Source organism: Monopterus albus, unplaced genomic scaffold, assembly GCF_001952655.1.
Source record: "Monopterus albus unplaced genomic scaffold, M_albus_1.0 scaffold355.1, whole genome shotgun sequence".
Taxonomy (NCBI): domain Eukaryota; kingdom Metazoa; phylum Chordata; class Actinopteri; order Synbranchiformes; family Synbranchidae; genus Monopterus; species Monopterus albus.
In genome coordinates this window covers 117,138-130,399 of record NW_018128235.1, presented here as the reverse complement: position 1 = coordinate 130,399, position 13,262 = coordinate 117,138, and the positions used below count along the sequence as shown (strand labels likewise).

At 41.8% G+C, this 13,262-nt stretch overlaps 1 long non-coding RNA gene across 2 annotated transcripts in view; it reads left to right on the top strand.

The window, feature by feature from the left end:
• Positions 1 to 13,262, top strand: part of LOC109974968 (uncharacterized) — a 72,711-nt gene that overhangs the window by 53,101 nt on the left and 6,348 nt on the right. The window contains exons 2-3 of one of the 2 annotated variants that reach the window (XR_002277061.1): positions 9,438 to 9,554; positions 10,122 to 11,189. This is a non-coding gene — a long non-coding RNA (uncharacterized LOC109974968). Of the gene's footprint in view, positions 1 to 9,437; positions 9,555 to 10,121; positions 11,190 to 13,262 lie in introns of those variants that run through there. The other variant, XR_002277060.1, reaches the window with a different exon arrangement.

Here is a 13,262-nt window from a genome sequence, read left to right as displayed (position 1 = left end):
GCTATGTTGGTTCTTTTATGTTATTTTATTGGTATTTTAATATTGTAGTTGTCACGTTTTTAGATGTTTTGAATTGTATCTTATGTTAAGCACTTTGTTGGCCTCGGCTGTGTTCAAGTGCTTTATACAGTGCCTTGCGAAAGTATTCGGCCCCCTTGAACTTTGCGACCTTTTGCCACATTTCAGGCTTCAAACATAAAGATATAAAACTGTAATTTTTTGTGAAGAATCAACAACAAGTGGGACACAATCATGAAGTGGAATGAAATTTATTGGATATTTCAAACTTTTTTAACAAATAAAAAACTGAATAATTGGGCGTGCAAAATTATTCAGCCCCTTTACTTTCAGTGCAGCAAACTCTCTCCAGAAGTTCAGTGAGGATCTCTGAATGATCCAATGTTGACCTAAATGACTAATGATGATAAATAGAATCCACCTGTGTGTAATCAAGTCTCCGTATAAATGCACCTGCACTGTGATAGTCTCAGAGGTCCGTTTAAAGCGCAGAGAGCATCATGAAGAACAAGGAACACACCAGGCAGGTCCGAGATACTGTTGTGGAGAAGTTTAAAGCCGGATTTGGATACAAAAAGATTTCCCAAGCTTTAAACATCCCAAGGAGCACTGTGCAAGCGATAATATTGAAATGGAAGGAGTATCAGACCACTGCAAATCTACCAAGACCTGGCCGTCCCTCTAAACTTTCAGCTCATACAAGGAGAAGACTGATCAGAGATGCAGCCAAGAGGCCCATGATCACTCTGGATGAACTGCAGAGATCTACAGCTGAGGTGGGAGACTCTGTCCATAGGACAACAATCAGTCGTATACTGCACAAATCTGGCCTTTATGGAAGAGTGGCAAGAAGAAAGCCATTTCTTAAAGATATCCATAAAAAGTGTTGTTTAAAGTTTGCCACAAGCCACCTGGGAGACACACCAAACATGTGGAAGAAGGTGCTCTGGTCAGATGAAACCAAAATCGAACTTTTTGGCAACAATGCAAAACGTTATGTTTGGCGTAAAAGCAACACAGCTCATCACCCTGAACACACTATCCCCACTGTCAAACATGGTGGTGGCAGCATCATGGTTTGGGGCTGCTTTTCTTCAGCAGGGACAGGGAAGATGGTTCAAATTGATGGGAAGATGGATGGAGCCAAATACAGGACCATTCTGGAAGGAAACCTGATGGAGTCTGCAAAAGACCTGAGACTGGGACGGAGATTTGTCTTCCAACACGACAATGATCCAAAACATAAAGCAAAATCTACAATGGAATGGTTCACAAATAAACATATCCAGGTGTTAGAATGGCCAAGTCAAAGTCCAGACCTGAATCCACTCGAGAATCTGTGGAAAGAACTGAAAACTGCTGTTCACAAATGCTCTCCATCCAACCTCACTGAGCTCGAGCTGTTTTGCAAGGAGGCATGGGCAAAAATTTCAGTCTCTCGATGTGCAAAACTGATAGAGACATACCCCAAGTGACTTACAGCTGTAATCGCAGCAAAAGGTGGCGCTACCAAGTATTAACTTAAGGGGGCTGAATAATTTTGCACGCCCAATTTTTCAGTTTTTTATTTGTTAAAAAAGTTTGAAATATCCAATAAATTTCGTTCCACTTCATGATTGTGTCCCACTTGTTGTTGATTCTTCACAAAAAATTACAGTTTTATATCTTTATGTTTGAAGCCTGAAATGTGGCAAAAGGTTGCAAAGTTCAAGGGGGCCGAATACTTTCGCAAGGCACTGTATAGAGTCAAATCTAATAGTAAGCTTTATAGGAACCTGTTCAAAGATAGACATATTATATAAAATGTCTATATCAACCACAGCAGCATGTGCATCTGTTGTAGAGATACAGTGGTCCAGCCGCGATGTAGAGTGCCAGGCTTCACTTATATATGTATAGCTTTGACTAGGCATGAGCTCTCTACTAGACAAAGTCAGATTATTATCAACACAAAAATGCACCATATGCTTCGCAAAGACAGAGCTATTATGAGTGATATTCACATTCATGTCACCCACAATGTATATACTTGTAGACCCGTCACTCTGAATAAAGAAACCAATAAAAGCCAGCTTATTCAAATACTCCTCTTCATTTTGGCTGCATTTGTAAGGGGCATACACATTTAAGATCACAAATTCTTTGTTGGCTAGAGTCAGGCGTAATGCAATACACCAATCCACATCTAGCCTGACTACACTAATCACTGAGTCCAACCTCTTAGCCCAAAAGATAGCCACACCTCCAGGGATTCTTCCTCACTTGATACTGAGCTCAAAGTCAGTAGTTGACTCATCAGCGCCGAGGAAGCTATCATCAATGGAGTTGAGTCCACTTAGGTCCTGCTTAGCAAGAAAAGTCTCTTGCAGACACAAAATGTCACATTGTTCCAGCAACTCATCAACAATAGTGCAGCGAGCTTTATCCTCCACGCTCTGACTTAAGCGCAGGCCACGACAGTTGTATGAAATTACTTTAAGATCCATAAATAGTTATTGCCCTGTGCTTGTGTCAACACCAAAAGAGAGCTTTGCTCAAGTAGAGGGAGCAGCGTGAGCACCACTAACAGTTCTATGTGGCTCATAATAGCGCCTCACAAGGGTACCCTCAGGCCATAACTATGGATTGTACATGTCATCTACTACATTACACTCAGCAGATACTTTGAATGAAGCATACCCGGTGTTACCTGTAGCAATTTTATGACACGCAACATCATGTCCAATTTTATCTTTTAAATGGGCCTGTAAGACTTTGGTTTCCACATCAGGTGAAAATCTAGATGCAAAAACATTAACTAACTTAATTTTGATCATCTTAATATTTCCAGCTGCTCCTGTGCCCACGACAGATTAGCCAGGTTTCCTCTGGCCGGCGAAGGTTGAACCTACGCGAGAGACAGGCTTACCAACAGCTGGCTTCTTTGGCTGATGTTGACCCCGTTTTGCAACCAAATTCCACATCGGTGATTCGAGTAGCGATGGTGTCCCTCCAGAGTGCTCCATTAAAGTAGCCCTGTCCACATCAGAAGGTGCCTGTCCCTCAGACCTTGTAGGGCCACAAATCACGTCTGACTGCTCGTCTGTCAAAAGATTAGCGTTGTTAGCCTCCGGTAAGTCCAACCTCACGCCACCATAGTCTGCGCGTGGTTCCAGCACACACACCCGCCTGTTTATATCCGCTACAACGATCTGCAGCCCATCGCTAGTTTCGGTTTGCAGGTGAGCAGCTTGCTTCATGGTAGTAACTTCAGTGAGAAGAAGTTCTGTTTTGCGGGGCAGGCCACAGACGTCCATGTTGGTAAAAGTCACTGGCGGCAGTTCATCTAAGTAGTGAGACACAAATCTAGGAATATCCTCCACACACTCATGCAATACTTTGAGGCATGCTTTAACGTTGTTAGCATCTTTATGCACTCCCTTATGAGAAACATTATGCTGAGTAGTGACGCAGACTTCTTCATAGGAAGTGCAAAAAATCATTTCACCATCAATTGTTGTATAAGCCTCAGGTTTTAGTCAACCCTTGGCAAAGCTCCAGTAACACGTGCACCCAATGCATCAGCCATGACCCAATTATAAAAGTAGTCGCTAATCTACTATAGACACACGACAGCGCCCTCTTGACAGATTTCTTTGTCAAGAGGTGGTTCATCTGTTTGAAGTCCACTTTGTTTTTCACACGTTAATCTAGAGTTGATTTCTAGTTGCTGTGTTGTTGTAGGTTTTGTCAAGAGTCTTTATCTGGATACTTCTGCGCTCTTTCCTTGGAGAGTCAAAACAGGTATTTTCCCCAAACATAACTAATTATATTTGTCAGAATAATCTGTGATCTCTGAATTTTTTTTTCAGGATTTAACTTTCATTAGTCACCAGTCAGCAGATTGTTTTTGGCCTTGTTTCGTCCCCGTGGCACCCGTCTCCTTGCTGCTGTGTTTCCTGTCATCCAGACAGATGTGTAGAGTTTACTGACACAGTTGTGAAACATGACTCAGCCACTCAGCGATCCTGTAATCAGAGATCTGCCCTGTTTCCATGGCTCACAGAGAGTGTGTCTACAACATAGTTAACATTCTGCCGGTCGCCCGCCGTTGGGTAATACTGAACAGCAAGAGTCTGTGTGTGAGGGAGGCTGTTTCATCTTCAAACACCTCATTTTCTTGTATCACAACAGAAAGAAACCACCACAAATTCACATTTCACAGAAACAACAGGACAGAACTGAGGGAATAAATGAAGAAACTGGTGTAACAGCTTTATAACTGGTCATATCCATGAATATCTACACGAGTGTGACTTTCATTAATGTGACTAATCACTCGGTCATTGAAATGTCACAGCTTAAAGCCAAGGCATGGCTTCACCTGATGTTTGATTCAATGGGCTGATGATGAAAATGCGGCCGCAGCTGTTGATTAACATGTTTTGTAGCCACAGTCGAGTTCTCTCCTCAGCTTGAGCCAGTTTGTTTTCTTTGTCTGCATCATTTATAGTTTGTTGTCCATCTCTTTTCTTCATCTTTGTTCCTTTCTCATTACTTTTTCTTCTTTTCTCATTTTTCTAATCATTTCTTTGTCCAGTATCTTTTGTAGTAGATTCATTGTCTAATTTTTCATGTGTTTAGTAGAAACCAGATGAGCCGCATCAGATTACTTCCTCTGATTTTTTGTTTGTCTAGATTTGTAGTGGTCTAGTTCCTTCGCAAATAAAATGATGAAAATTTAGTTTTTGTTTCTCGTCTAGATTATATTATATATTTAGTCTGATCTAGTTTTTTCTGTTTGGGTCTTTTGTGTGACAGTGGTGTAGTGGGTAGAGCAGTTGTCTCCCAACCAGAAGGTTAAAGGTTCGAATCTCAGTGCTTCCAGTCGAAGTGTCCTTGGATAAGACACTGAACCCCCCCATTTCCCTCGATGGTTAGAGCCATCGGTTGAGTTGGCGCTGCAGATGGCTGCCATTGGTTCTGTACCGGAAACAAATTCCTTGTGTGTAACATACTTGGCCAATAAAGGTGATTATCCTATTTTCTTATCCTTATCCTGTTTCTTTGTCCCATTGCGTTTTCTAATTCATCATCTAGATAATTCTTTAGATGTGATGTGAGGTGATGTTCTTTACACACGACTAAGCAGAGGATGTTTTTGTTAGTCATCTCTTTTTATTTCATTAATAATCCTGAAGCCAGATTTATTTATATCCAGAATCTTCACAAAAATGTTGAGAATAGAAACACAATATTGATACGTTATTTATAATAATGCCACGTATCAGCCTGCTTCTAGAACGTCGTCATTGCTTGTACCTTGTAGAATCTGTTGCTGGACAAACCAAACCTCGGTTCAGAGTTGTGATCCACATAGAATTAAAACCTGTAATGTGAGGAACCACGGTGTGCAGTGTCTGCTGGCCTGACAGAGCGAAGGAGGGGCTGACAGGCAGAATGAGCTTTACAGAGAAAACCACAGAGAAAGAGCGAGAGACATTTTCCTAATCAGGACCAGATGGTTTCATTCAGCCTTACATACTTCAGAGAGCGGGAGGGCGAGAGAGCATTAGGAAGGCAGTGACAGAGAGCGATGAAGAGAGAGGGAGAGCTGGTGAAAGAGAAGAAGACGAGTGTGGCTCCACCCAGGCGCTGTGCCAGCTGACTGACTCTCACTGTGTCTGTTAATAGAAGCAGGGGCTGGCGGCAGCCCACCGGCAGATCAGCTAAATCTTGTCAGAGCTCTGCGGCCCGCCAGTGGGCTCCAGTGGGCCGGACTTCCCCAGCGCAGCGACAGAGAGGAAGACGGCACTTCTGGCCTCTTTACTGAGTACATTTACTCAAGTCCGGTACTTTCATGCTAATATGAGGAACTTTTACTTGACTTGAGCGTTTCCATTATCCTTCCACTACACTATGTTTGTGTGATGGCCTTAGGTTCTAGTATTTTATACCCTTCCTGTCCAGGACGTTTTGCTGATAATACTTACTGATGGTTTTTTACTTGTAATGGAGTAGGGTTTCACGGTTTTATTCAAGTAGAGACCTCTGAGCTTATTTCTCCAGTCTCTGCTTCCTCTAGATGCCTGTTCACCAGGTTTCTTCTATAGCAACAATTGTTTTGATCTAGTTAGTTCTAACAAGGTGATGACTAACTTCTTCATTTACATACTTTGCCTTGGATCTTGGTCTGGTTGGTTCTTCTAGTTCCTCTTTTCTTCATCATCCACTTCTTTTCTTCTGCTCTCTCTTTTGTCAAATGTCTTCATCAGGTTTGTTTTTGTTTCTTTAGTGTAATTTCTTTGTCCAGTTCTTTTTTCTAATTGATTAAATAATTTCTCTCATTTTAGTAAATTATTTGTAGATTTGTTCTTGTTTAGTTTCATCTGCTTTGTTTTTCAAGATTATTCATCCAGCCTGTTCTAGTTTTTGTGTTTTGTCCACTTGTCTAGGTTATTTTTAACAGACGTCTTTGTCCCTCTAGAATGTTCAGCGATCTAGACTTCTTCTATCGTCTTTTAAGTCAAAACTAAAAACTCATCTCTATAGACAGGATTTCTGTCTAAGGGCTCCAGTGGCATCATGTCGATGTCTTTTAGTTTGTTGTTTTATATTTATACTTTGATATGGAAGTCTCCCATGAGCTTTTGATATTTTTGATATTGTTTTATTTTGCTCTTGGTTTTGTTGTTTATGTAGCTGGTTTTATATTCCTAATATATGTTTTTCTGTGAAGCGCTCTGGGCTCCTCTGGAGTTGTAAAGTGCTTTACAAATAAAGTATTATTATTATTATTATTATTATTATTATTATTATTCTTTGTCTTCTAGTTCCTTATGTATTGTCTTTTCTTCCTGGTGTATTAGTTTGCCAGGAAGCAGTGTGTGTTTGTACTGTAACACCAGCCATATGTTAAATATCAGCCTGTGCACTGAAGAAAGGGGGAAAATGTCATGAAATGTCAGGAAGTGGCATTTTGGAGAAATGTTGCTACAAAGCTGATAAAATGCTGCAGATTGAGTTCAAACTGAACATAAATAAAGCAAAATGTGTGACAGTGGGTTTGCCAGCTGCTTGTTTCCGTGGAAACACCACCCCTTAGCTCACAAAGCCCCGACCTCCTTGGAGGTCAAAGGTCACTGTACAGATTTTTGCAAAAGGCTTTAACATGACATGGACGCAGCAGTTGAAGTTTTGGCGAGGTCATGGTAGCAGTGGAATCACATGAGCCACATAACATCAGCTGTGAACAAGCTTTACTGACATGACCAGATTCATGTGAACAATAATTTCCTGTACGTTCAAAAATACACCCAAAATTTAACGTATTAAATTTAATTGTCAATGAACACAATTGACAATGTCAGTTAATTGTTTAGTCGATGAAAACTACTGACAGACTGCACTTTTCTAAAGTCCAGGATTCAGCTGTTTCCCTACTTTATATTACATTACATGAATCCTTTTAAGGCTGATAATGTTGGTCTGGACGTGAAACACTGCAATGTGCAATTTTTTCATTATATAACTTTAATGAGCAATACAAAAACTGTGTAAATGTGAAGAAGAAAATGGAAAAGTGAATTTTTCATATTTTTACTAAATAAAACTTGAAACAACAGATTTGCACTGGAATAAACAGCACAGTGTAGTTATACAGTATGCAGATGTTAGCTTTATCGGTCAAAGATACAGGGGTGGAAGAAGAACTCAGGGAGGAGGTGCAGTGGCTAACGGCTGGTGCAGAACCAACAACCCGTCTCTGAATGTGGCTATGACTAAAGAGCCAATTGTTGACTTCAGGAGGGCACTGAAAGATCACTCCCCACTGAAAAGTTGCTCAGGTGTTCAGGTGGGGGGCGGAGCCAATCCCGGCAAACGGGCGAAGGCGGGGTACACCAATGTTTCGTTTCACTACGTATCCACTGTACATGGTTCACATGACAATTAAAAATGACATCACTTGATTCGGATCCAGAAGAAACAGTAGAAACACCACAGTGTAAAATTACCCAAGTAAATGTACTTTCCAGTATATGTAGTGCTGTTGTAATGTGTGCTTTTATTTTTATATTTGATTTATTATTGTTTAAATCTAATCATTAAATGTATGCTTTGAGCTTTGTTCCCTTTGGGATTAATGAAGTACTGAACTTAATAATGCCTGCATATTGTATGTACTGATGCAGTACTAGAACAGTAGACAAGTGTTAAATTGGTACCATGTTCAGAGTAATGGAGCTGAAGTGTAAATCCAGCTTTTATTTTAGCAAGGACTTGTAGTCATTGATCAGGCGACTGGAGAATAAGGAGGGCAGTTGATCAATCACTGCATATAATGATTAATCACTGTTGCTAGTGTGTGTGTGTTTCCTCTCACTTTTTGTCGAGATGAAGAACACCCCCCAGCAGAAGGTAGAGTGCACGTTAGTTTTTTTTATACACAGGATACACACTCAGGCTGCAGTACCAGCAGTGGTAGAAGTACTTGTTAAAGTAACCATATCTGTGTTTCCTGTGTGTTCAGTTTGTTGTATCAAAGCAGAGTCACCAGATTGTGTCTCGTATGAGTTGATGAGTCGACAGCAGGATGAGCCCAGTGTTTAATGTTCCTTCTGTTGCGAAGACAAAATGAGCCTCGAGCTCTTTAACGCTTCCAGCTCCACAGTCATTACAGTGAAAAGGCTGACGAGGCGACAACACACATCTACTGCCTCCATGTGTGTGTGAGGGGATGAATGAGCGGAGGGATTTAGGAGGAGGAGGGAGGAGGGAGGAGGGGTGGTGATCTGGGGGTGAAGCAGGGAGAATGCTGTAGCTGCCGCGCTCTTACATGTTTATGAGCTGCCTTCACTCTGACAAACATGAAACATAAACAAGAAAAACTCTGAGGTCAGTTTCACAGCTGTAAAAGGAGCCAGAGATGCTGGGGGAGCCCGTGCTGCCATGGGCCATCCTGCATCCCCTAAGTGTGACTGCAGCGCCGCCAACTGGTGAAGTTGTGTGAAATTTTATAGGCTTTCTCAAAGGCCCGATGTGCACATGTAGCCCACTTTGGTTAGATTAGGTTAGCCACCTAGCATGGTCAGGATTTTGCCTTTATGTTGGAATAATATGATTTTAATTTGAGAGGAACTGGAGCTTTGTGCCACATCAGCAGTAACCAGAGCGTTCTACTGGACTGACACCTTTACTGTTAGCCAGCTAACGCTAGCTTCAGACTGGAGGCTGCAGTTTGTACAGTTTGTCCAGGCATCCTGGTTTGTCCAACCAGGCATCTGTAGTTTACGTTGTAGCTTCAAGAAAACTGGACCTTCATCACTTTCAGCTAACAGAAGGCTTCATGATGCACTTTGGATGTGAACTCCCAGGAACTCTGTGACATCTGTGTCATCTGTAAAACAAAGCTAACACAGTTTTCTCTCTCTCTCTTCCAGCCTGTCTATCTGGGCAGTCTCCAGAATGTGCTCTGGTCCAGTCCAAAGAGGACGACTTTGACTGGGAGCAGGGGGACACCCGAGACCACCTGACAAGCCTCCCTTGGATCCCTGCAGGTACCTGTCTGTATAGGTGTCTCACTGTCGGGTTGTTAGCTAGAAGATAAGGGTTCTTACTGCTGGATGTGTTCCTCAGGGAACACTCCTTGTCTCCTTGTTCATTTCGTCTTGTCCTCACTCATTTCTTCACCCCCACCCCATATAAAATACATTAAACAGGACAATAAATGCCTCCTCTCCTCTCTCCTCCACCTTTTCCTCACTTCCCTTTTATATAAATCACAGTAAACAAGGCAGTAACCACTTCCTTTCTGTGTGTCCTCGCTCAGCCTGTCTCTCACCTGATTGGCTTGATGATTTAAGAGCACTGCATTCTCATTCGTCTGCTGCCTAACCTCTGTGAGCATGTGACAAATGACACGCTTGGCCGATCTTATCGGCGTGCTGCATTGTGGACTCCCACTGTCCGTCCATAACTCAGAGGAGGAGCACTGGCAGGTCAATAGGAGATAACACAAAGGCTGCTGCAGCTCCTCTCCAGGTGCATTATGGGAGGAATTCAATAGTTCATTACTGCAACTACATTTATTCTCTCTTCCTCTCCTCCCTTTCTGTCTCATTCAGCAGTGTGAAATACAACTCCTTAAACAGGAGAGGAGGAAACGAGAGAGGAGAGGAGGAACCTTGAGAGAAGGAAAGGAGAGAGGAAAGGAGGAAACAAGAGTGGAGTGGAGGATCCTTGCTGATTTTCATCCCAGTTTTCTACATTTAATTTATATAGTCTGAGTTGGTAGTAGCTGAATTAGCTTCAACGTGAGCCACTTTTTGCTTATACTAAGTTTATTACCAGCAGCAGATTAAACAGTGAGCAGCTCCTATCGCTGGATCACTGAGAGACTGAAGGAAAGTTAGACATGAGCAAGTTCTGCAGCGTCTTCTCTGGTTTCTAAGTGTATTTATGGAGGTTTATTCTGGATGGACATCAGAGATAATGGCAAGTTATGAAGTGTATTACTACAAATATGTTTCATGTCTCTGTTTTCACATTTGATTGAGTTAGGACTTTGAGAAGGAGATGAATTGTCCCTGGTGGAGTTTAAAATGAGCTTTTGCTGGAGAACAAAATGAAACACATCCACTACAATACACTTAATCCTTTCTGACTGTCCTCATTTCCTTTGTGTTGGTCCCTGGCATCCACTTCAAACTGTCAGATAAGAATCAATGTGACAAGTAACACCTTTAAATATTTTATGTTTTTGACTTGTGAGCACAGCTTTGTAGAAAAGAAATGGTACCTCTGACTGCTCATAGATGAAGCTTTATAACACCGACACTTTAAAATGGTAGTTCTGCATGTGTTCTCACTTGGGGAAAGCAGCAGGTCTGGTTGCAGTTCTCTGTTTTAACTCATCTGATTTAATATTGCAGACACACACAGACACACAGAGTTGCAGCGAGGCATCGATTGACCAGTGATTGCAAGCTCCATTTAATGTTCTTACAAATGGTACAAGTTCAATCTAATCTGAGCCATGTAGCACTGGCTCGCCCTCTCTCCTGTCAGTGTGAACAACAGTAATCTTCTCTAATACCCTTTACAGCCACACACACACTCGCTGTTCCAGGCTGGGAACAATTTCCTCACTCGTTAGCATTTGTTGCTGCAGTGACCCAAGTGAGTTTCACAGGGTTTTTCACAATATATTTAAATGTTTGACCAGATCCTGCATGGCAGCAGAGTCTGTCTAATGGTCCGGTCACTGACAGGTAAAAGCTAACTCAGATCAGCGTCAGAGTCCGACACATATCCATCACATCATGATGTTTTAGACAAAGTTACACATGGCCTTTTTTTTGCCATGAACTGCTAACAGCACTGAACATCACAGACTGCAGATGGATGGTTCTGGGTGGTTCCTTACCCGTAAACGTGGTTTTATTGCAGTTCTTCTTGTCTTGCAGCTCATTTTTCCCTCAGTCTGAGTTAGTTCCTCAGACGATCAGGGCACTGACTGTCAGTCACAGCTGTTGGCCAATGAAGTGCCTTGGTCTCTTGCTTTTAGTTGACTTGCTCCAATCAGGAATGACCGCAGGGAGCACACAGACAGACAGACAGACACACACACACACACACACACACACACACACACACACACACACATACAGATGCCTTTGGTGTGTGTACATATGTGTGTTAGTGTATTTGTGTGTGTGTGTGTGTGTCTCTGTGGGGTTCAAGGTATATTAATATTTCTAATAGGGCTGTTATCAGCTCACTGCCAGCTGTACACAGCAATCTCACACACACAGTGTTGCTTGAAGGCAAATATACACAACACTCTGTCTGTTGTGTGATAACTCCCACAATGCCTTTCTCTGTCAAAGAGACCTGGAGGTCACAACCACTTTTCAAAAAAAAAAACACACAAAAGCACACACAGCTGCAGTCATGCCAACAGGTAAACAGTGTTAAAGGTGAGAGAGGATGACAGAGATACACAGAGAGAGAGATTGAAGTTTTGGACTTTATGGTTTGACAGATAATAATAGAAAATGGTGTGTAGTTGTGTGTCTGCGTTAATGAAATATGTTAAATGGTTTATCAGCGTGTCAGCATGCAGGAGGTTCACCCTGCCTGTGAACACGAGTGTGGAGATATGCGAGTCCAGTGTGCATAAAGCCGCTATCAGCCTCTTACCAAAACCAATTAAAGCCTCCTTTAGGGGGTTAAACACTCAAGTCCAGCCAATTAGATTAGAGGTCACACTGACATGCTGGGTGGGACCCTATTGGCTGGCTGGTCAGTCAAAACACTGGCATTTTGTTAAATTCCTCGGATGTTTCTGATGGATATCAGGTTTATGTCTGTACTCATACATGTTCAGGATGTGATTAGCTTAGCTTAGCATAAAGTCTGCAAGTGGAGGGAGACTGTTAGGTCAGTGAAAAAACAAAGTAATCCACCTTCCAACAAACAGCATCAAATCTGATTTACATGTCATGCACAGTCAGAACTCAGTCATGACCCATCACAAAAACTGTGCATCTTTGATTTGGTGAGCATTTTATACCTTTTTATGATCATTTTGTTTCTCTTTTTGTTTGTAGTGCATTTGAGCCTCCTTGTGGTCTATATATATATATATATATATATATATATATACACATACACTTATTTCTCATAATACAGTATCATGGCGCCAACAGCGATGGCAGCCTTATGTCTTTGTGAATGTTGTGTGTACGTTTGTAGCAAATTTGAGTCTTTTGACAGTTTGTGCCTCTTTGTGGTCTTTTGGTATTATGTTTTACCCCATAGAGACTGTGTCTGGCCCTCGCCCACCTAAATTATATAAATCAAGAATCAACTCCAGAGGAGTTATTCATAAGAACCTAATTAAAATTAAGATGACTCCTCTTATAGTAGAAAGTAATAGGACAATCAAATGTGGACTGTTAAATATCAGATCTCTCTCATCTAAATCTCTGTTAGTGAATGAAGTGAACATCACATTGACTTATTGTGTCTTACTGAACCATGGTTACAGCAGGAAGAATATGTCAGCCTAAATGTATCCACTCCACCTAGTCACAGTAACTGTCACATCCCTCGAAACACAGGCTGAGGTGGTGGCGTGGCAGCGATCTTTGATTCAAGCCTATTAATCAAACCTAGACCTAAACATAGTTATAACTCATTTGAAAGTCTCACCCTGAGTCTCTCACACCCAAACTGGAAAACTCAAAAGCCTGTTCTATTTG